This window comes from Vulpes vulpes, chromosome 9 (assembly GCF_048418805.1).
Source record: "Vulpes vulpes isolate BD-2025 chromosome 9, VulVul3, whole genome shotgun sequence".
Classification (NCBI taxonomy): Eukaryota; Metazoa; Chordata; class Mammalia; order Carnivora; family Canidae; genus Vulpes; species Vulpes vulpes.
Window position 1 is genome coordinate 25,591,175 of NC_132788.1, and position 21,503 is coordinate 25,612,677.

At 47.0% G+C, this 21,503-nt stretch overlaps 1 protein-coding gene across 1 annotated transcript in view; it reads left to right on the forward strand.

Moving 5' to 3' along the window:
• The first annotated feature begins 1,151 nt into the window (after positions 1-1,151).
• GATA4 (GATA binding protein 4) overlaps positions 1,152-21,503 on the forward strand; it is an 85,121-nt gene continuing 64,769 nt past the window's right edge. The window contains exon 1 of the mRNA XM_072719647.1: positions 1,152-1,286. The gene's annotated coding sequence lies outside the window, so the exon portion shown is untranslated. The remainder of the gene's footprint in view (positions 1,287-21,503) is intronic.

Here is a 21,503-nt window from a genome sequence, read left to right on the forward strand (position 1 = left end):
CTCACTCTAAATAATGCCGGGCCTGACAGGGTAGGCTTCTGCCCTAGTTTACCTGATACCTCTGGTCAGGCCACAACCACTGCTCCCTGCTTCTTCCTGTGTTCGTGGCACAGCCCCACCATCCTGGGTCATCTGGAAGACAAGGAAATGTGGTGGCAGTAGAGCTGTACCTCCATGCAATGTAGAGTGGTGAGCTCCCCATACCAGGAGTATCCAGAGTACAGATAATCACCTCATTGGTGCTTTCTGCTTTGGGTAGAAGATTGGAATTCTGAGGTATCTTCTAACTCTAAGAATTCAGTGACTTCTTTATGGCTTGATGAGGAATCATCAATTAATCATGTACCCCTTTCCTTGCTGTATGACTGGGCCATGGACATATTTCTAACCTCCTGGAGCTCAACTGTCTCAACTTCCTCTTACTGTTATATAATCTGCCTACCTGCTCCCGTTGTGAGGAGCCCAGGCAATACGACACAAAAAGTGCTTTGAAAATCTGTGATTTGGGGATACCTGGGTGGCTCAGTTGGTTGAGCCTCAGCTTTCAGCTGAGGTCAGGATCCTGGGTTCCTGGGATTGAATCCTGCATCGGGCTCCCTGGGAGGGAGCCTGCTTCTCCCTCTGCCTATGTCTCTGCCTCTCTCTGTGTGTCTCTCATGAATAAATAAATAAAATCTTTTTTAAAAAATCTCTGATTTTGTATTGTTGTACTAGGAAGAGCAGTACTGCAGTGACTGTGATTTCTACCCTCGGAGGATGACAGCACCTACCTAAGCAGGCAACTGTGAAGCAGCCAGCCCACTCCTCAGAAAGGCAGGACTAGCCTCAGAGAGACTTGGGGTGCAGGGCCGCCCTGCTGTGAAGTCAGCACTTTTCCCCACAAATAGTGATTCCTTAGGTTTGTTTCCTGCCCATCTCGGTCCTTCTGAGTGACCTTCCAGAAGCATCTCTGGAACCTTCTGAACATTGACTTTTTAAAAAAATGTCCAACCAGGGCTTCATTCCCTAACAGGATTTCCTTCCACTTGTACACATACCGCCCCCCAAAAAAATGCTTGCTGAATTAATGAACCACTTCTCTTATCTATTTTTCCTGTTATCTAATTCCGAGGGGAAAGCTGGGAGCTCCGAGGGAGCTGGGAGACGCAGCTCACAACGCCTCCCTCCCACCCCGCTGAGAACAGCCTGGAATCCCTGAGACTGAGACTGAGGAACTGAGACGGTCCCTGAGAGTCTGCCTCGCACTGGGCCCACGGGGAGCTACAGGGGCACCGATCCCACCAGGGGTGAGTCCTTTCCTGGCCTTCCTGGGGACCCCTGTCTGGGCAGAGGGGTGATGCAGGGTGCCGGGAGGAGCCCAGGAGGAGCCCAGGGGGGCCCACAGCCCCGCAGAGGAATAGAAGGTCGGTTAAGTAAGGTTGGAGCGCTGAGTCGGGAGCCTGTGGGGAGAGGGGAGGTAGGGGCAAGGACCTACCAGTGAGTGACTGAGGATGAGCAGGAGGCTCTCAGACCTTTGAGGACAGGAAGAAAGGAGATTCTTACCAGGCCAAACCACAGGGCAAGGCTTCCTTTCCCACTTTTTCCCTCTGTTTCTTTTTCTTTCTCACAACTTGGTAGTGTTTTAGTTTCTCTATTTCCGGGTTCAGCCTCCCACTCCAACAATCAGAAATCGATGGGGATGGCCAGTCTCCTAAGAAAAAGTAAATAAATACATACCACACAAAAACTCAAAGGGATTTGACCAGGTGTCCCGGACCCTCCTGCCTTTGCTCCTTCCAACACACCCAGATCTCTCGGCTTCCCCCCCACCACCACCTCACCCCAGGAGGCCACTGATGCTCAGTCTTGAGAACCCCTTGAGAAAGCTTAGGAAAACCCTTCCTGATCTATGTCAGACGTGCTTAGTATGCTTTCAGGGCAGAAAGTCTCACCAGCGTTTCCTGTTGTCTTCATTGGTTTGTTAGCGAATAGGCCTCTCGGCCTTCAGGATCTGATATTTTTCTTTGCCTATTTACAGGTCAAGGGTTAGCCAGGTTAGGTGTAGGGTTTAATTTTTCATTTATTCTGGAGCCAGGCATGTGATGGGAAGGAGGAGTAGAGGTGGGTTTTGCAAATGTACCGTAATGACTGTGCAAAGCACGCTTTGTCGTGCTTTGAAGAGCTTGGTTGCATATGCTTTTGCATCCAAGTCAAAATTACCTCTGCTTTCTCTAAATCTAGAGTTGGGACAAATGAGCTTTGAATTTTAGTTGTAGCTGAGAAAGGGGGTGAGTCTGAAAGAAAAGTAAAGACAGAGGAGTAGCTTTGAAAAGACAGAGGTGGAGAATGAGAAGACAATGAAGCATTATTTAACAGCTATTGCTCTGGGAGAGTTCAAAACCAACCAGTTGTCTGAGCTTCCTCCCTTTGCCCAAAGGTTAAAAACAGACAAGGGCATATTTTAACTCTGTAGCCTCTTGAGGACAAATCAAGTGCTCTTTGGGAATGGGGTCCGATTTAGTGCAGAGTCTCTTGATGTCTGTGCACTTACTACAAATATTAACAGGGAATGGAAAATTATTCCTTCTGTGTTTCCCTCTCCCAAAGCCTTGCCAGCTTCCAGTGAGACAAATTCAAAAGCTGTCTCAAAACTTACATTCACCTGCTTTACTTATCATTCCCCTGCCCAGCTCATGTTTCTCCTGTTCCTTCCCATTTTCCCCCTTTGAGTGGACATTCTCACTCTTCTGCGTATTCGTCAAAAATAAAGGGAATTGAAAGGTCTTTAGCTGGGCAAGATTAAGGAAGTGCCGATCTGAAATGAGGGAAAACCTTACTGCAAAAGGCTGCTAGAATCCTATGACCTATTATCACAAAATTGGTTTGGCTTTTTTTTTCCCATTATAGTGATAAGTGTTTTGTTTCTGTTAGTCTTATTTGGATAAATCTGCTTAGAGTAAAAGGATATTTGAAAGTCCCAGTTCATGAACTTTTTTACAGAAGTTTTTAGATTGGAGTTCATTTTTAGTGACATAGACATTTCCTCTGTCTTCTAAAGAGTTTGTCTGTGAAGGTGATTTTTGCATTGGCCAAGTTCAGTTGGGGGGGGCGGGGGATGGGGGGAGATTTTAAGACAGCTTTGTGGGGCTGGTATTGAGGAAATGGTATGAAGTTGCTCTTTATCCCTGTTCTATTTCTCAAGCTCAATAAAATATCCATTTCAAACGACCTTCTAATGCCTAGTTATATTTGCCAAGTGATTTATAGGATGTAAAATTATAGTTTGTATGTGTAAGTCCAGAGATGTTTTAGGGCTGGGGACAGTAGAGAAGAGGGCGTTGAGGGCTGGGATAGGACAGATACTGAAGAAATTCAAACGATCCATCTCCAACTGTCTAAACACAGCACCAAGTGGAGATTCGAGACAATTATCCGAATAATTGGGAGGGAGGGAGGCACGCACTTTCACCGGCGTTATCTATAAAGGGGCGACACAGAAAATATCCGTGGCCCCCAAGGCTCTGCTTCGGTTCTCCCCAGGATCCCCAGAATTCAGACGATTTTTCTGTAGGTTCTCGGAGCCGAGTGGAGACGGGGCAGGAAAGACGTTTCTAGAAAAGCTTAAGAAGGGCTCCCACCGCGCCACTGGGGGGGGGGGGGGGCGCCGCGGGACACTCCGCCGGGCCTGATAAAGCCCCGAAGCCGATCTAAGGTCAATAAACCCGGAGGCGTCAGGCTCCGGCGGAGGGTAGGAAAGGACACGGGAGGGAAGGGAAGAGACCAGGCTTAGGGCTGTCGGCGAAATGAAAAAGAACCGAGGACTGCTGAGCTCCGAATGTGGGCACCCGCGGACTGGGTGGGGTCCCCGCGCGCGGCCCAGCGCGGATACCCACGACCTTGAGAGTGTCCCTGGCCTTCATGGGCCCGGTCTGGGGCGAGCAGTCCTAACCGCGTCGAGAGTTTGGAGAAGGAAATGAAAAGTAACTTTTTTTAAGGGACAGAATGGGGGCTGGGAGGGGGGTGGTGGCAATGGACACTCCCAAATAAGGGGAACACCCAGTAAAGCTTCAGGGACCCCCCCCCAAAGAGGCAGATAATTGCTCCTAAAGTAAAAAAAAAAAAAGGTATTAATTAGTGATCAATTGCAATCCCTTCTGAATGGCGCTTTAGAAGTTTGCGAATTCATCTCCGTGTGGGAGGTGGTGTTTCTCCCACACCCCGCAAGACGAGAAGAAAGATTGGGAGAAGTTACTCTGCCTGGGTGTCCCGCAAAGGGGGCTCAGACCATTTGCCAATCCGCATTGGAGGCGATCTCCCCAAAGGAAAAAACCCCCCTGAGAAGTACGCCGCCCTCGCGGAAAACTGCCGTGGGCGCCCCAAAAGAAGGCTGCTCCCGCCTCGGGTGCGTTTAAGGTGCCGGCGTGTGGTCCCTGCGGCGCGGCCGTGGGCAGAGCCCGAGCAGGTGGGGAAGGAGGCGGTGGCGGCCAGCAGGGCTGCTGCAGCCGCCCGAGGCTTGGAGCAAACCCCGGCGCGCGCCACCACGTTCTAGAACCCGCGGGTCTTTGCAAGCGAACTAGACCGTTTGCCTGCAATGCCACTTTGCAGCGGAACTTCCTCTTGTCGGGTCTCTGCCCGGCGAGGCTGGTTGGGTTGGTCTGATTGCTTCCAACCACTATGGCGCCGCAGAGGGCAGGTCGACCTCGGGTGCCTGTCGCTCCAGCGGTCTCCAGGGTCGCGTCTCCAAGCCCGGGATCCCGGCGGGACCCAGTGTGCCCGAGCAGGGCTAGTGGGCGACAGAGCCCAGGCCGCAGACCCCAGAGTCCAGGTCGGGATCAGCCGTGTGACCTCGGGCCTGGGCCTGATGCTGCTCAAAACGGGTCCCAGATCGCTCTCTCCGCGGGAGACCCTTTTTGGGGAGCTCCGAGCCGGGGCATTCTCAACACCCAGGTGGACCCGGGGCGGAGGAGAAGGTGGGCAGGGCTTCCACCCACAGCCTGCGCGCGCCTTTCCCAGTGCGGGGGCTGGCGCGACCCTGGCCCCGCTCGCCCCAGTGCGGTGCCCCGTCTGGGCTGGGCTGCGAAGGGCGTAAGGAAGCCGCGTCCCTCTGCTGCCTACCCAGTGGCTCCCAGTAAGGTCCCAGAACAGGCCAAGAACCACAGTAGGAGTTTCAACAAAACGGGTATCCCTTGCGCGCGCGCGCGCCCTACCCCGAGTTAGGCTGCTGTGCGTGTCAGCATCCCTGTGCACAGACATCTCCCCGCTACCTAGTCGAGCGAGGGTCTCCGCGGACCCAACTCCAGTCCGCAAGGCACTGCTTCAGTCCTTTCTTGGGCCGGGTCTGGGGGCCTTCTAAGGGGCGCGGATGGCACCCCTAGCTCGTGGGCTTAGTGGGTTACCAACACGGAATTGGAGAAGTCTCCTTCGGCCCGATTTGAAGAGCTTTAACATTTTCTGCACGGTCCCCGGCTGGCGCAGGGGCCGGAAGTAGAGATTTCTTGAAGCTTCGGGACCTGGGACTTGTGCAGAAGCCACTGGATTCCCAGGCCTGGGCAAGCTCAAGTGCTGGGGGGAGAGCACTGTCTTTTTATCATTTCTGGGCCGCGCACTCGACCGTTCCCCAACACCCGTCCAATTGGTCTTAGACAAGACTGCCCGCAGAGCCTTCCAAAAGCACGTTTGGCTAAGCCCCGGGGGGGCGGGGGGCGGTGGCCGCAGCCCCCAGGGCCGAAGCCCGCGCGGGGGTCGCGTGTCCAGGCGCCGGTGCGGCGTTCCCGGGGTCGGTGTTTGACAGGGCGGAGTTTGGAATGGCTGCTGCTTTTTCTTTAGATACGGTGATGTGTTGTTCTCCCTCAACCACCCTACCCACAGGTCTTAGGGATTTTCTTTATTCGTTTAGTATTGTCTTAACTTTCCTTGTTTTCTCCTTTCTTTCGTTCATCCCCACCCACCCCCACCTCCCTCTCTGGTTCTCGTTCTCCTCCCTCCAATTCAATGCCTGAGTTTCCTTTTCTTGCTTAATCAAAATCCTTTCCCCTTACTACTTTGTTCTTTATCTATAAAATTTGTTCTTTTCCTTTTTTTCTTTTTTCTTTTCTTTTCTTTTTCTTCTTTTTTTTTTCTTTCTTTCTTTCTTTCTTTCTTTCTTTCTTTCTTTCTTTCTTTTTTTTTTTACCTGAGTACCTTTCTCTTTTGCCGGTCCTTGGCGGCTGCAGACCTGGCTGATTTTAGTGACTCCGGGGTGCTCCCATATATTCGTGCCACCTTTAAAATCCAAAATCCCCCGACTCTCGCTTGCTCTTTTCTCATCCCAACCGAGGATCCTTACTCCTCATGGTAAATTCGTTTTTAAATTAATTTGAGTGTGATCCTTGCATGCAGAACTCACTGGATAATGATGTCTTATTGGGTGAATCAGAAGCCGTCCTGTTGGCGACTTATCTTAATTTCTGGATATTAAACTACACAGTAGCTGTGTTGTTTGTCCTTAAGAAAGGTCTTAAATTTCCACCTCTAAAATACCACACTATACAATCATTTTCGTAGGTGGATGTCTACCAAGATTGATTCACTAAAAAAAAAAAAAAAAAAAAAAAAAATGATGCAGAGGTTTTTTTTTTTTAATGTTGTAGAAACATTTCATACTGAGCCAGATGATTTGTCCTGCCACACCATTTATTATGGCTTTTCACTAACTGTAAGATTTAACAGGAAATTGATATGGCATAAATAGATAACTTTTCCTTGTTCACCAGCTAAGATTTTATTTGCTTTCTGTTATATCACAGTAGTTCTATCATAATAATGATAGAGCAATTAGTATATCCTTGTAGATAAATAATGATTTTGAGCATTTATCATTGTTTTATGTAGGATTTGTTGTGAGAGCGTATATGAAATTTTATTTTTATAAGTGTTGATAAATAGTAGATATTTTTTGCTTTTTGGATAATGACTGAAGACAAAAATAGCTCATAAGAAAAAAAAAACCTTAAGGTTTATTTAAGAAACTTAAAACTCTAAAGAAACTTTTCCTTAAAAAAACAGGGTCATTAACCGGTAAAAACTTGACCATGGAGAATTAGGAAGGGGGAATCAGAAAGTCAGCTCTGCTTCCCCTGCAGTGACTCACGAACAACAAAAAAATGAGGAAAGGTACAGCCCTTCTGATGCAGTCATCACTGTGCAAAAGCATCTCTCTGGTATCAAGGAGGGGGGTGTCATTCAAGTGTTCCCACCTTCTCTGAGGTTAACAAGCAGAATCTACAAGTTACTGTCTTAGTAACAACCAATCGCATCGGATACCTGCTTCCTTAAATGCTATGGGAGTAGGGGCAGGATTAGGGTCCGGGCAAGTTCTGGGAAGAGGCGCTCTGTGGAAACAGCCTTGGGGCCCCAGGATTTGTCAGCAGCTCTCTGCTCTCTCTTGCCCTCTGGATTCCCCAGGCTTCTCGGGGCTGCCTTTAGAAAGCTCTCATCCTAGTGGCCGCCCGAGTTTGCTCCAGCCGCGATAACGAAGGGGCTTGCTATCTAATCTGGACAGCAGCTTGAACAATCCATTAGACCTCGGCATTTATCCGGGGCGGGGGTGGAGGGAGGGATGCGATCTGGCTGCCCCACCCTGTTCTGGGAGGCTTTGAGCTGCCCCATTTGGCGACAGGAGGGATTAATGAAATAGAGAGTTTGGTGTGGGCTCAAAACTGACCACTGCGAAGTAGGCTTCCTGAGGCTGGTATGTTATATTTCTATCCTTTGTCAGTATAAGGATGAATTAGAATCCCTTTGGGTTTGGCAGATCAAATTTCCTTTAAAGAAAGTCAATATATAGTTTAAGAAGTTCAATATATAGTTTACATAGTCTCATTCAAACTCCACAATAATCAAAAGGCACTGTAAGAATCCTATATTCACCAATATTCCTCCGGACTTGGGAGATTTAAATCCATCCTCCATTCTTTCGTTCATTCATTCAGCAAACATTTACAAAGCTTTACTCTGGGCCAGGCATTGTGCCTTGTACTGACAGGTTAAATTATTTGCCCAAGATGAGAACTCCACTGGCGACTGGGGTGGGACCCTAAATCAACTATTCCAGTCCCGTGACTGCTCACTTCTTTACTCCAACACATACAAATCAGAGAGGTCGGGAGCTAGAAGGGCCCCAGAGGTTATCTGGTTCAGCCTTCCATTCAATGCAGGAATCCCCTCCCCAGAAGGCCAGCAACAGTCTCTACCCTTAGTAATAATCACTCCTGCCTGAGATTTCCGCTTGAAAGTGACTCACTGGACTGGCAGGTCTTTCCCAGAGAGAGGATCATCTCTGCCTGCCCACACCTAAACTCAGGGTGCTAAGCCCCTCATGCTGCTGCAACCCACATCCCACTAACCCAGCTGTGCCACTTCCCCTTCAGACTTCTCCTGGAGAGGGAAATTCCAGTTGCTAGACACTAACCCCATGAAACTTTAAGGCTCTATGGGCCTTAGGCAAATCTTCACTTGCCCACAGAGGATATTTGCTAGCAGAGAAAACACTATAGGCAATAGCCAAAGAATCACCAGAGCCTGGATTCTAGTCCTGATGCAACCAGCTGCAAACTGGGGGACCGCAAGCAAATTATTTCTCTTCTATTTCTGGCATATCCTAGAAATAAGATGTATGAATGTGCTTCTCAATAGTTGAGTGCCACCTTTTTCCAAGATAAATTTTCCCTTCGTACATAATCTGAGATTATTCTCATTTGCTGGTTAAAAAGGTAAAGGCTACAAAAGGCAACTTCTGGACAATAAGCTCATGACAAAGAATGTTCTGGAAACTTTAGATTGATGAGATACTAAGTGCAAATTGTCCCTGGGTCAGTGGTAAGAGTCTGGACTCCAGTGTTACAATAATATGTTGAATCTCATCTGCACTACTTACTGGCTGTGTTATCTTGGGCAAATTTCTTAACATTTCTGTGCTTCAGTTTCTTATATTTTGAAATTCCCATAAACTTTACAAGACAGGGACGCCTGGGTGGCTCAGCAATTGAGCATCTGCCTTCCGCTCACTCAGCTCAGGACGTGATCCTGGGATCTCACATCGGGCTCTTTGCATGGAGCCTGCTTTTCCTCCCTCTGCCTGTGTCTCTCCTCTCTCTCTGTGTGTCTCTTATGAATAAATAAATAAAATATTTTTTAAAATTAAAAAAAAAAACTTTACAAGACAAACAGGACCTCTCCTCAGTCCCTGAAATAATCTCTACAGCGGTGATTCATTCAGTTGGGCATCAATGTCCCTCCTTGATTTCATTTGGCTTTGTTTGTTTGTTTCTTACCTCTGGCTTCAAAGCCTTTCAGAAATTAAATTTGTCTGATAAAATGTGGAAATTTACCTGAAAAATTGATAGATGTATTTTTAAGTTATCTGACCCAAAATTGAGTGCTGCTGGTGGTGGAAATTTTGGATGCAACATTTCTAGAACGCAATCTTGCAATACAGATCTAAAACCCTACAAGTGTTCACATTCTTGGGCCCACTTTTCCAGTAATAGAAATTTACACCCCGCCCCAAAAAAGAAATTTACCCCAAGGAAAGAATCAGAGGTCTATGAGGTGCCCTACTTACCAAAATGTATGTCAATTTGACAAGGGCACATCAAACTTCTATTTATTATAGCAAAAAGTAGAAAACAACACAAACTATGAACAGTAAGAGTTTATTTACATAAACAATGCAAAACCTATAATGTAGCCATCACACTGTTTCCTTAAAATATTTAATGACAGAGGAATGCCTGGGTTACTCAGTCAGTAGAGCCAGCCCCAGACTCTTGGCTTCAGCTCAGGTCATGATCTCAGGGTTGTGAGATTGAGCCCTGTGCAGAGCTTGCTCCATGCTCTGCTTGTTCGTCTCCCTCCCCCGCACCCTCGTGCTTTCTTTTTCAAATAAATAAGTAAATAAATAAAATCTTTAAAAATATTTAATGACATGGAAATTGTCGTATTTAAAAAAATTAAAAATAGACTGCAAAAACACTCTATGCGGTGTGAAAGTGGTGGAGAGAGGTGGGAGGAAGGAGAAAACAAATGTTCTCAGTGGTTCTTTCTGGCTGATGCAGTGAAGGATAGATTTTCTCTTTCTTGATATGCTTTCCTGTATTTTCCAAATGAATTACAATGAGTTCCTGTTTCCTTGACATTAGAAAAAGAGATGTTTTGAGAGGCATGGGGAGGATTGATCAAATCCAAGATATGCCTCTTCCTATGATTTTGATTTTCTGACTATTGTGCTTATGACAAAAGCATATCCATTTTAGAGAATTCTGCTTTAGACTTCTAAAACTCAATGGACTCAAACTCCAAGTATAGTCTCAGACTCTTGATTCCTGGATGAAGACATTTACCATTGGTAGGAGTGATTTTTTCCACAAAGAGGTCTCCCCTCCCCCTTTAGAAAATGTTTTCACAGCCATCCAGATTGTCTCAGAATTTCACTTGTAACCTTGAGTGTTTCTGAAATTGAAAACAATAGTCTAACTTCTTGTAACTTTCCTCTTCTCAAAACTCCCTTTGCTGGCAGAAGATGTGCTGGAATGTAAGGCCAGGTGCTGGTCCAGCTGCAAATAAAAGCTGATTATTCAGACCCCGGAGAAGGGGAGGAGAGCTTGGACAGGGGAGGGAAGACAGACCTTTAGTGGTGCCCCAAAGCTGGAGAGGGTGTTCAAAAAGAAAACCTTTGTGAAAGCAAGAAAGTTAACCCCTAAGAACGGGACTGAAGACCATATGAATTACAGGACATGTTTCAATGACTGTCAGCTCCCATTATTGAACTGAAATAGTTTTAATTTATTAAAAGGAGTAGCACTTTATAAAGATGAAGGCTGCTTTCCTCCCCCTTTATAAGCAGAGTGTGAAATGAGCTTGTGTGTGTGTATGGGGGGGTGAGAATATTAACAAAAAGGAACAAAATCCCACCATAAACTTAGGGAAACTTAGGGGCATCTGGCTGGCTCACTGAGTGTAACGTGCAACTCTAGATCTCGGGGTTGTAAGTTCAAGCCTCATATTGGGTGTAGAGATTACTTAAAAATAAAATCTTTTAAAAAGTATATACTAAAACTTAGTGAAACTTCAAAAGACCTTGTACTGAGATTTTTAATTAAAATGTGGCACATTTGGTCAACAGAAGATAAAAGTAACATCAAACTAAAGATCAGTTTCATTGTTGTTAATTAGCAAGTAAACATTTAACAAAAAATGTAGTCTAAGTATAGTAGAAATATAGACTTAAAATACCTCTCCTATTCTCCTTCTTTATGCTCTATACTTTTTTATTTATTTATTTATTTTTCAAAAGATTTTATTTATTTATTCAGGAGAGGCAGAGAGAGAGCCAGAGACATAGGCAGAAGGAGAAGCAGGCTCCCTGTAGGGAGCCCAATATAGGACTGGATCCCAGGACCCCAGGATCAGGCCCTGTGCCAAAGGCAGATGCTCAACCACTGAGCCACCCAGGCACCCCACTTTTTAGAATTTTTTTAACATTGAGGTCAGCCTTTGTTTGTTTGGCAGGCCACAAGGGAATCTGAATAGAATTTTGGTAGAACCACAGAACTTTAATTTTTATAGGATTACAGTTTTGTAGACTGTTCATCTCTGCCTTTCTCCTCTACAAGGCAAGCAGGACCCAGTTAAGCATCACGTTTATCTTCATGTCACATTTGCTAGCCCCCTGCACAGTACAGACAATGTAGTACTGTCCTGAAGAATAATTCTCACAGGGACATGTTCCAGACACCTTTGCTGACTGAATTCTCTACAACAAAAATCCTCAGCAACAACTGGCTTCTCTCACAGGTCCCTGAAGGGAATCAAACCCAAAGCCTTGGGCAGACCACATGTACTCTTGCCAGGCCAGGGTGCATCCCAAAGCAATGGGTATGAGGAAAACCAGAGCTGGGAAGGGTACATATTTTCGAAGCCTTTGGAAAATGCTTTATTTTCTACTGGGAGAAACTGGGAGTTCCTAGGTCTGTAGGCCAGGAAGATATTGACTGATTTTCTTAACACTATGCCATTTAGCGTTCTCAGAAATGTCTCATCAGACACAGGTTTTTCTTGAAGACTCAACCGTTATATATTCGCTTTATAAAGATTATGTAATCTTTATATAATTTTTAAATGATTTCAACATGTCATCAAAGTAGAATAAGACAAAAAAAAAAAAAAGTAGAATAAGACAAGTCAAATAATCCTTCCCTTGGCCCTGCTACAAACTGATTAACCAAACAGTACCTCGAATTGTAAATTGCTCTCATATGTAAATTGGGGACAATGAATAATATTCATCAAAGTACTTTTACATATATGTCACACTTGATCTTCACATTTGATTGCTCTCTGGAGTAATCAGTGTATCACTGTATTGTGCCCATTTTATAGATGAGGACACTGAGACTCAGAAGTGCTGCATTGCCAAAGGTCACAGTACTAATAAGTAACAGAATACAACTGAAAATGCTCTGCTCTAACTACCAAGTGCTGCCTCCCGCACCCACCAGGGATATACCAAGGATTCTTGAGACATGAATATGAACTGATCTGTAATTGTTCTAATAGGTGTTATCAGGATCCCTTAATTTCCTCATTTGAAAATCATGGAATCTAGGAATAACAGAGCTGCAAGTCTCTTACAGCTGATCTAGGAACCCACCCCCTTCATTCTGCAGGTGAAGCACAAGGAGGTTAAGTGATTTGCCAAAGGTTACCCCATGAGTTAGTGGAAAATGACCAATGTGATTTTTAAAAATTAGTTTAAAAAACTGCCTACCAAGCCCATTTTTATGGCTTATTTTAAGCAGGTTAATAAGTATACCAGACATAGCTTTAAACCCAACTGAGTAAATGCTGACACTAGTTTATAGATTTAGCAGATAAGTAGCAATAAGGAATTATTCATCTCTCATTTATCATCCAGCCTCTCCAAGGTGCAAGGTATAAAGTGAAGTAAATAGCTCTTTAAGAGCCTCCACACATGTGAGATTAAAACAGTAAAAAATAAAGTGGTTTACAAAGCCATACGTTTACAATGTGGCTGTGCCCGAGGTTTCCTGAAATGTGAAAAAAGAGAGAAATTGAGGCAGATTTTTGCATTTTACAAATAGACAATTTCTTATACAGAGAATTCAGTCTCCAGATTTCTTCAAGCATTAATTAATTTTTTGAAGTATATGTGAGCACCTACTCTGTGCAGAGCATTGTGGGAGATCTGGAGCATTATTAAATATTATTACAGCCATCAATGACTTTTTTAAGCTTAACGAAGCGACAAAATAAAGCATACACACACACATATACACACATGCACTTGAATTTCGAAGAGTCAGGCCGGCATAAGGGAGATGTTTATGTGAGAATAGGAGGAAAGGGGAGACTGCCTGACTGCTGGGGTAGCCATAACAAGGAGCACAGTAAGGAGGTGGCCTTGCCACAACCTTGTCCCCAACACCATTTCTTTATCATGAGAATGGAGTTGGGAAACGTCATGAGCAAGGGAAAATTCATAAAACAAACAGGAGACAGTGAATTGATTACCCAATTAAGAACCAAATCAAAAAATCCTCTCCCATTTAGCTAGATATTAAATATAAACTAGTAGAGAGATGAAGGAGGGACTCAAAGAGTGCCAAGAGCAGTAACATATCCCAAAAATGAAAAAAAATAACATGATTTGCTTATTTGGGAGGTGAGCTCTGGTTATTCCGAAGTGCTGGCTTATTTTATTATTTTTAATCAATCCCAGTTTGTCATTGGTGAACCTGAAGCCCAAAGTTCAATGTCAATAACAGCAATCACCAATCCATAAGTGACTTTGCTCTCAGCTGCCTAGACAAAAGAAGCTATGAGACATCTCTTAGAGCCCCACATTCATAAAATTGAAGCATTTTCCAGAGAAAAGAAAATGAAAGATATTTACTCAAAACCCTTTACTTTGTAGATGGGGAACTGAGGCTTAGAGAGTTCAAGTGACAAAGAGGGATCATTTAATTTATGTGAAACTGATTTATATGTGCTACTGACAATTACCCAGGATGGTGGGCATAAACTGGAACATAGGATCACCCTATGAAATGGTGGGAGTCAAAACAACGATAAAGTCCAGAACCCTACCCATCATGTGCCCTCCAACATTGCCGTCTTATTTTCTTTATTGTGAAGGCTGGAATATTTATGACTCCACAAGATATTTGGAAGATATTCAGTTTGGAAATGTAAAAATGTATCGAGTGCCCCTTTTGGATGGTTTATCTTCACTCTAAGAGGGGCATGAGATGACTATAGTTTTGAAAAGCTATGATTCATTGAGACCCTGTATCACATCTTCATACCCCCACCTGCCCCCACTGGAGACTAGTCCGGGTCACTGTTGCCACCTTCCTGGAAAGGGCGGGGCCAACAGTGCTAACCAGGTTCCCAGACTACCCCAGAGCTCAGTGCTGCCTTATCGCCAATACTCTCACCCTGGTGATTTTATCAGGGTGAGGAAAGTGTGGCCTTGGGGTTCAGATTTATAGAGGGGAGATATCAGTTCCTACAGCAGCATTTTGAAATGGAAGAACACGGTATATAAGCAGGGTCCCAGAGCCCCTGCTCCCAGCCCTGCCATGCAATAGCTATGTGACTCTGGATAAGTCTATAGCCCTTTCTGGGTCCTTACTGCCTCATCTAGTAAATGAGTGTATTGGACCAGAATCCTTGCTGTCCCTTGCAACTCCAGCACACCACATCGATGTCAGTGTCAGAGAGAGGCTGTCCTGAGACCAGTAATATGCACGGAGCCATAGTCACCCCACAACAGGTGCACTCAAGCTGAGATGCTGGTGAGGTGTCACATGATGTCTCCTGCACGTGAGCTTTTTTTCTATGTTTGCACTTGGTGGAAGAGACCATGGCGCATGTGTTTCAGTCACATCCCTGATACTACATCTTCAGTCATAAAGGACAGGGATTTTATATTACGGAATGCCAAGTTGAAACTCCAATTTTCTGAGTTTATCTCAACCAACTTCTTTTATTTTTGACTTATTTTTTTTAAAGATTTAATTTATTTATTCATGAGAGACACACAGAGAGAGGCAGAGACATAGGTAGAGGAAGAAGCAGGCTCCCTGTGGGGAGCCCAATACAGGACTGGATCCCAGGACCCTGGGATCACGACCTGAGCCAAAGGCAGACACTCAACCACTGAGCCACCCAGGTGCCTTCAATAAATTTCTTAAAACATCCACTACCTGTTAGGAACTATGGAATATCAAATATAGGCTTTCTGCCCTCAAGAAGAGTGAAATTTGGGAGATGGGGAGATGTAGACAGCAGACATGGGGAGACAGTAAACTGAAATACAATGCACTAAGCATTGTGAAACCAGAGGGAGAGAAGGGATTGATTTTGGGAATGGAAGTTTAAAGTATTTTTTAAAAAATTTAAAGGAGTATATATAAGAAGAAAGCCCTTGCTTTTTCCCTCTTGTGTCCATATAAACCAGTGCCTTTTTATATGGGCAGTGTTTGGGTTCTGAAGGCAAACTATTTGCTTGTGAATCTTGGCCCCGTGACCTATCAAGCTGGGTGAGTTACTTAATAACTTTGTGCCTCAGTTTCTTCATCTATAAAATGGGGGAAACAGAGTGATCGTGTGGATAAATGAGCTCATCAATCCATGCAACAGACTTGGCACCATGCCTGGCATATGGTAAGTGCCCAGTGTTAGCTGTTACTCAATAAATGTTTGCCTAGTAAATGGATTGAAGTTTTCATCTGCAGTCCAAGCCTTTTATCATACACACTCAGACTGGCCTCATATTTTGGGTTCCTCGCTCCACAAGCTCATTAAGATTAGGTTCAGACTTAGAGGCCTGGCATTCCCACCCTTCCACTGTGCAGGACCAGGAGTGAGCCCCTTTGTATCACAACTTTTGGGGGCCACTGATACCTACTTCTAGAGCCCCCGAGTTACAAATGTTGATGTAGGGAGGGGTCCAGTCTCTTTATCTTATGGACAGGAAATTAAAGCTTAGACAGGCTAAGTGATTTGCCTGCAGTCCTGCCACTCACTGGGTAACAGTTGCCAGATTAGAACCCAAGACTGGGGACTCCCAGATCAAGGAGCTTCTACCACCTGCTGCCTAAACCCTGACTCTCCTGGCCTAAGCTGCATTCTCCAATGAGTTTCTTGGGCCACATCAATCACCACTCTCTCTACTGTCCCCCAGAGGAAAGACTACCCCTTTTCCAGTTGTTAAGTTACATCTAATGCAGAATTAGGACTCTACCTGTCAAGGCTAGTCCCTGCCTCAAAATGTGGAAAACAACTGTGCCCCTTAGCTCTTGGGGTTAAGCTGCCTTCCCTGTTGACTTACGCCTTTATTTCTCATTAATTGAAAGTGCTTTGCAGGCTTCATGTCCAGATCCTCACCTTCACTGCTCGGACAGAGGAGGTGACCCTGGGCGCTTTCACTAGAAAGGCAGAGGAACTAAAAGCCACCTGCCCTTGTTCTGCAGCCTTCAGTCGCTCACCTTAGGGGCCGTGCAGCCTTTCTTCTCTTTCTGAAAGGGCAGGGGATGGAAAAGGAGGTAAAGCAAGATGGAAGAAGGAGAAACTGGGCAGAAATTAAGTAGGAAGCGTGAGAATGAACCAAGCTCCATCGTTTTTTACAATGAGAGCAAGGGAAGCGTCTTTGCTATTGTTAAAAACAAAACAAAGCAAACCCCGACGACTGTGTGGCTCAGCGGTTGAGCATCTGCCTTTGACCCAGGGGCGTGATCCTGGGGTACCAGGATCAAGTCCCACATGGGGCTCCCTGCATGGAGCCTGCTTCTCCCTCTGTCTCTGCCTCTCTCTGTGTGTCTCTCATGAATAAATAAATAAAATCTATTTTAAAAGCTTGCTCAATTAAAAAATAAAAAGTGTCCAAAAATGGGGCGGGGGGGGGGGGGGAATGCCACGTGGGCACATTACCATCTTTACACGTCGGTGTACTCACTTTCATTTACCTGCCTGTCTTCCTAACTCTCACTATATAAATGTTCAGCGAGCTCAGAGGGGATATTCGCGGGCGTCCTGACTTTTCTCCCCTCGGGCTCGGCGTCATCGCCCCGACACTACACTGTGGAGTCCCGCCTCGCGGGGCGCGCCCTGCCCTGGGAGGGGCTGGGGAGCTAGGGCAGCGCCGGGGCCCCCGCTGTCCGGCGCCTGCACCCGCCTCGCCGCGGGGGGAAGAGCGGAGGTCGGGGCGGGGTGGGGGGGGGGAGGGGGGGAGGGGGGCGGCCGGGGAGGCTGCGGCCCCGAGGGCGGGGGATGGGGGGGGCGGCCGGGGAGGCTGCGGCCCCGAGGGCGGGGGGGGGGGGCGGGGGGGGGGGTCGGCCGGGGATGCTGCGGCCCCGAGGGCGGGGGGGGCGGCCGGGGAGGCTGCGGCCCCGAGGGCGGGGGGCGGGGGGGGGTCGGCTGGGGATGCTGCGGCCCCGAGGGCGGGGGGGGGGGGGCGGCCGGGGAGGCTGCGGCCCCGAGGGCGGGGGGCGGGGGGGGGGGTCGGCCGGGGATGCTGTGGCCCCGAGGGCGGGGGGGGGGCGGCCGGGGAGGCTGCGGCCCCGAGGGCGGGGGCGCGGGAAGCCAGGCGGCCGCGCGGAGGAAGCGGGCCCCGCGCTCGGGGCGCCAGGCCCGGGAGGCGCTTCCGCAGCCGCCGCCCCCTCGGCGGAGCCGGCCGGGGGCTGACCCCGAGCGCCGCGGAGTCTGCGGCCGCCGGCCGCCCCGCGCTCGCCTCCTGCCGCCTCGGGTTACGCGGAGGCCGTCAGCGCGCACCTCATCAATAAGGCCTGACGCGCCGCCGGCTCCGCGGCCATCCATCACCCCGGCGGCGCGGGCGGAGGCGCGGGGCACCCGCGGGAGGAGGGAGGCCCGGGGGAGGCCGCGTTCACCAGGGGGCCTGGCGACTTCAGGGAAGCCCCAACAGGCGTGGCTGGGGGAAGCATTTTTCTATCAATCAACAAATGTTTGACTTTATCCCACCTCTTTAGCCTAAGTTGGTGTTTCTGTTTTTTAAGATTTTATTTGTTTATTCATGAGAGACACAGAGAGGCAGAGGGAGAAGCAGGCTCCCTGCAGGAGCCCGGCCTGGGACTCGATCCCGGCACCCGGGATCCCGCCCTGAGCCAATCGCAGAGGCGAGGCTTAACCAGCCAGGCGTCCAACCCTAGTGTCTTCTTCTTCTTCTTCTTCTTCTTCTTCTTCTTCTTATTCTTATTCTTATTCTTATTCTTATTATTATTTAAAGATTTTATTTATTCATGCATGAGAAACAGACAGGGACAGAGAGAGAGAGAGAGAGAGGCAGAGACACAGGCAGAGGGAGAAGCAGGCTCCACGCAGGGAACCACGCCCCGGGCCAAAGGCAGGCGCTAAACCGCTGACCCACCTAGGGATCCCTCTTTTTTTTTTTTTTAAGATGTTATTTATTTATTCATGAGAGACACACACACAGAGAGAGGCAGAGACACAGGCAAAGGGAGAAGCAGGCTCCATGCAGGGAGCCCGACGTGAGACTCGATCCTGGGTCTCAGGGATCACACCCTGGGCTAAAGGCAGCGCTAAACCACTGAGCCATCGGGGCTGCCCCAACCCTAGTGTCTTATAACGATGTTTTCATTTGTTTTTAAAGAGCTGCAAGGGAGCTTAGGAATGATCCAGCCCAACTTGTACATTTCACAGATGAGGAAACTGAGAGCCAGATGGCGGGCAGTGTCCGGGACTGGGCATGCCTGAGGTCACACTGTGGCTGGTAATAGGAACTAGAGCCCACATCTCCCCACGGGGACTCCCAGGCCCTGCGCCAGCCCCACCCTGGCACTCTGCAGGAGCCATGACCCGATATGCATGTTTAGCATCAAATGTAAGGAATGGGCAAGGTCGTGCAAGTTGGAAGTTTGGGGTGTGCCTGTCAGCACATGAACCGTGCAGGGTCCTCGCAATTCCTATTCCCATGTCAGGCCACCACTACACCCCTAGGTCTGGGACACCTACACTGACAAATAATACAGTTCCTTAAAATAATTTACTTCCTCCTCCCAACTACCCCCCCCACACACACACACAAGGAGTTTACATGGTTTCTCTTCATGCACTTATCTGTTCCAGAACTTTCTTCTGTTGCCTTTTTGCTGGACTCTCTCTCTCTCTCTCTCTCTCTCTCTTTATGCTGGACCATTTCTCACTGATCTGAACTGTTTGAATGTAGAGACTCGTGTTCATCTTACATCACTCCAAAGGTTTGCAGGGTGCTTGGCGCATAGTAAGTATTCAATAAATGTTCACTCTATGAATCCAACACTTGTAAGAGAATTTAAATGATTCAGGTTCAGAAGGCATCCAGGCTGAAAGCACTCTCAGATACGGTGTCCAATTTCATTTCATAAGAGGAAGACTGTGGCCCACAGCCCCAGTCCTTGATTTACCCATGGCCTCCCCGGGAGTAAGATCAGATCCTTGGTGGTCCTCAGGATTCCTTTCCTTTTTTCCCCAGAATGTTGCCTGCCATCATGCTCTTCTAGTTGTGATTCCTGCATCCATTTCACATCTTTCCTTCCTTTCTCACCTTTTGGTTCTTCCACTGATTAATTAGCAAGCTCTGCAAGGATGGGGATGGGATGAAAGTAACAGGGAAATGGACAAAGCCAAACTGCTTGCTTTGTTTATAACAGGAAACACAATATTTTGTAGAGTTTTGTTCTGTTTTTGGTTTGGTGGTGTTTTATTAGTGTTGGGTTTTTTAATTCAAGTGAAAAGGATAAGATTAAAGCCAATGACCAACAGGTGTCTGTTAAGTCTAACATTTATTTTAACCCCATGACCACAGTGGTTTGCCTGGAGTTAGAAACAATGACATTATCAACAACTCTGGGGAAGGATACACATCAACACACACACATACACACACACTTATGTTGAGCAGGGAAGGTAGCGCAGCCATTGTATGGCCCAGGCAATCAGTGGCTTTTGGGCTCCCCTGTGATGTTCACTAGACTATGATTTCTGAAAAAAACAAGTACAAAGTATGGTTTTATCTGGCACAGGGCACAATTTCTTCCCATTACCATCCACCCGATGGTTGCCCATCCCTGTGCACACCATAAACTGCAGCTGAGTGTAATGAAAATTGATGTAAGAATCAGAGTCAAAATGACTTATTCCACAGAACTGTTGTGAAGGTTGAGTAGAATCATGTACAGGAAAGGCCATGTTTCAGCAAAGGTTTTTCCTTTAGTCCATTTAGAAATACAGTCCTACTCTCAGTGGTAAACTCATTTTTGCAAGGCCATGGTTTGGTTTATTCTTGCCTCATGGGATCAGCTGGACAAAACCCAGTCTGTCTAGAGAGACAGATGGCCAGCTAGGTCTTTCACTCTCCATCCTCTACCGCCCTGGTAGGTTCCCTGGGGAGTAACGGTTGTTGCTGCAAGTGACTTAGCAGTTTCTGAGCTTCTGATACCTGGCTCCATGACCCTCAGGATGAGAGAACAGTATAAGCCTCCTTCACATGTCACCTTCCCTGCAGCCCATTCTGAAACATGGATGCATGCATGGGACATGTGTGAAACAGGCACTGGAGCTGTGTCCGAGATAGACTGCTGTAGTATTTCCTGCTGGCCTCGAGGAAGGATGAGCAATAGGGAGGACCAACCTTGGAAACTGAATCCTTTTGAAAGAGATGCAAGACTTTCTTCTGTATATAAATCACTCTTCTGAAGTATTTTAAGTGGGAGTTGAACATGTACCAGGGATGTGGAGTCTCGCTAAGGACTGGGAATGGGTGTGTGCAACAAGATTGGGGAGGGTGTGTGTGGGGGAGAGTATAGGGGCTAAAGAATCTTATGCTACCCCAGCAAAACTCTAATTTCCCTCTGCTTTTTGAAGAATCTGATTTATTGAGATGAAATTTACTTACAGTAAATTCACTCTTTTAGTGTACAGCTCTTTGTGTTTTGATAAACACACAAATGGTGTAATTACCACCACAGTCTAAAAATAGAGAATATTTCCAGCACTCCCCCAAATTTCCTCCTGCCCCTTTGTAGTCACCTCTCCCCCCAACCCCTATCAGTGCCATCTAAATGGATTCATTTAGTCTTTTGAGTCTGGCCTCTTGTGTGTTTGAAATCCATTCATGTTGTGTGCATTGGCATTTCATTCTCTTTTGTTACTGAGTAGTATTCTGTTGTATGGATGTACATCCTTTTATCAATTCCCCAGCTGGGGATCATTTCTGTGGTTTTAAGTTTGGGTCAGTTATGTAAACAACTGTAGGTTTTGAGGGTACCAGCAGGGTGCCTGGGTGGCTCAGTCTGTTAAGTGTTTGCCTTCTGTCGTGATGGGGGTGGGGGTGGTCCTGGGATGGAGCCTACGCATAGGGTTCCCTGCTTAGAGGGGAGCCTGCTTCTCTCTCTCCCTCTGCTGCTCCCCCTGCTTGTACTCTCTGTGTGTCTGTGTCAAATAAATAA